Source organism: Phyllobates terribilis, unplaced genomic scaffold (genome assembly GCF_046119375.1).
Source record: "Phyllobates terribilis strain yellow unplaced genomic scaffold, ASM4611937v1 Scaffold_237__1_contigs__length_3040347, whole genome shotgun sequence".
Taxonomy (NCBI): Eukaryota; Metazoa; Chordata; class Amphibia; order Anura; family Dendrobatidae; genus Phyllobates; species Phyllobates terribilis.
The window spans coordinates 297,785-300,197 of NW_027362997.1; positions in this window are offsets into that span (position 1 = coordinate 297,785).

Here is a 2,413-nt window from a genome sequence, read left to right on the forward strand (position 1 = left end):
TGGAGGCCTACCATGACAGAGCGGGACACTTCGGGTGGAAGAAACTGGAGTTCCTACTGAGAGAGTGGTTCTTCTGAAGAGGGGCCATAGAGAAGTGGTGCAGGGACTGCGGCCCATGTAACCTCAGAAGGAAGGACCATACCAGCCAGAAGACACCCTTGAGGCCCATCATAACCAGGCAGCCTCTTGAGCTGGTAGCTCTGGACCATGTAAAATTGGCTCCAAGCCGGTCGGGCTACGTCTATGCCCTGACAATAGTGGATCACTATTCCCGGCTCCTGGTGGTGGTTCCTGTTAAAGACTTGACAGCCCAAACAGCGGCCAGAGCCTTCCAGCAACACTTCTGCCGTCCACACGGGTATCCGGAACAGGTCTTGACAGATCAAGGTTCAGCGTTCGAGGCGGAAATCTTCCAGGAGTTCTGCAACCTCTACGGCTGTAAGAAGATTCAGACAACGCCTTACCACCCGCAAACCAACGGGTTGTGTGAGAAAATGAATAATATCGTCATTGATCTCCTCAAGATGTTGCCCCTGGAAGAACGCAGCCTGTGGCCGGAGAAGCTGCTAGACCTGATCGACTTATACAACCATATCCCGGTGAATGCTACAAATTGCACCCCGGCTTACCTGATGCGAGCAAGACCAGGTAAGCTGCTGGTAGACCTGGAGATGGGAGTCCTGACACCCGAGGACACCTCCCCAGACGCGGACTGGGATACGGAACGGCGGCTACAGTACAAGAAGGTACAGGAGAGTGTGGAGAGGAGTCTGGCTCAAGTGAGAGAAAAACAAGAGAGGCTCTTTAACCAACACACCCCTGCTGGTCCCCTGGAACCTGGCGAGCAGGTCCTGAAGCAGAAGAGAAGGCTTCACAAGCTAGATGACCAGTGGGAAAGAGACCCGTACACAGTACTGCAGTCCAACCACAACAACCCGAAGGTATGTGTAATTACCAAGGATGGAGGAGAAACCACTAGCACCGTCTCCAGAGACCACCTAAAAAGGTGCCCCGAGCAACTACAGAGTGCAGGAGAAGATCAAGATGACCTTGAACCCGCAGAGGACAAGGAAGAAATGATCAGCACAGTTCTTGGAGAGTTTCCCCGGTCCTGGACTCGGATAAACGACGCAATAGTGGTACCCGTCCTACACTTCCTTCAACCAACCCAGGAGGAACCTACAGGAGAGCAGGAAGAATCAGAGGAACAAGCAGCCCTGGAGGCAGAAGAACCCATGCCAGCAGCCCAGGAGAGTCAACCCTCTGCTGACAGTGAGCCTGCCATGCCTGCGGTAAGCCAAAGGACCCGCAGACAGCTGCCTGAACTGCCTGTAAACCCAGCTAGTAGCTGTTCCCTAAATGATAGTGGGGAAAGCCAAGTTAGACCACCACCAGACAGTGGGTTACGCAGGTCAACCGGGAGCACTAGGGGGCAGATACCTGCTCGCTGGAAAATATAGGGTGTGTAAAGAACTGTAAATAACCCTTGTAAATAATTGTCAAATGTTCAAACAGCTAATTGCATGACCAGTAATTATGTCTTTTCAGTTTCTTTCAGTTGACTATATGGACTAACAGGTTATGAACTTTGAGTAACCGGGACTTTCTTGTAAATAATTGCACAAAGTGCCTCCTTTTGAAGCTTAACCAAAGGAATGAATAAAGACTGTCAAGGACTCGGGGCAAGGACAGACCCCTACCTGGTTAAGGCTCCCCTTGTGTTGGTGAAATGGACACCCGGTCACAGATCATACTGTGACCCTCTCCTTTTGTTGGTGATATGTACACGCGGTCACAGACCACACTGTGACCTAAAGAACTCAATTGTGTTTTGTTTGTTGCCATGTATTAATGTTGTGTTTATGGTCGTGCATATGTTACCCGGTTGTTTTTGGCCAAAAAGGCTTAGTCCCGGAGTACTAAACTTTTACGAGGGGGGAATGTGTCACCCCAGGCCTGGATGCCTCAAATAATAAAGGCTGTGTCTGAGAGCAGGAGGGAGGTTCCCTGGTTAGGGACAATTAGCATACAGCACCTCCTGTCCCAGGCCAGTAGGGGGAGCTGGCTGCCCCTATAAAAGTTGGAACTGGGGGCAGGGTTAGAGAGAACTGGACAACCTAGCTCAGGAGTGAGACTAGTCCCAGAGAAGGAGGGACAGTTCAGCTGTAGCTGAGGAGGTCGTGAGGCAGTGGAGAAGCCACGAGCCAGGGACATACAGCACGGAGAGCCAGTCCTGGCAGATAGAGAACTACCTACCGGACATTGGGGTCCGAGGCTGTAAAGACTCTAAGTCCAGCAGCAGAGAACCAATCTGTGAGGGATTTCATGTCCTTTGGCCTAAAAAGCCCGGAGGCTCCGCCACAACAGAAGGGACCAGCAAAGCCAAGAGAGGCCAGAGGTAAAAGGAGCCCAA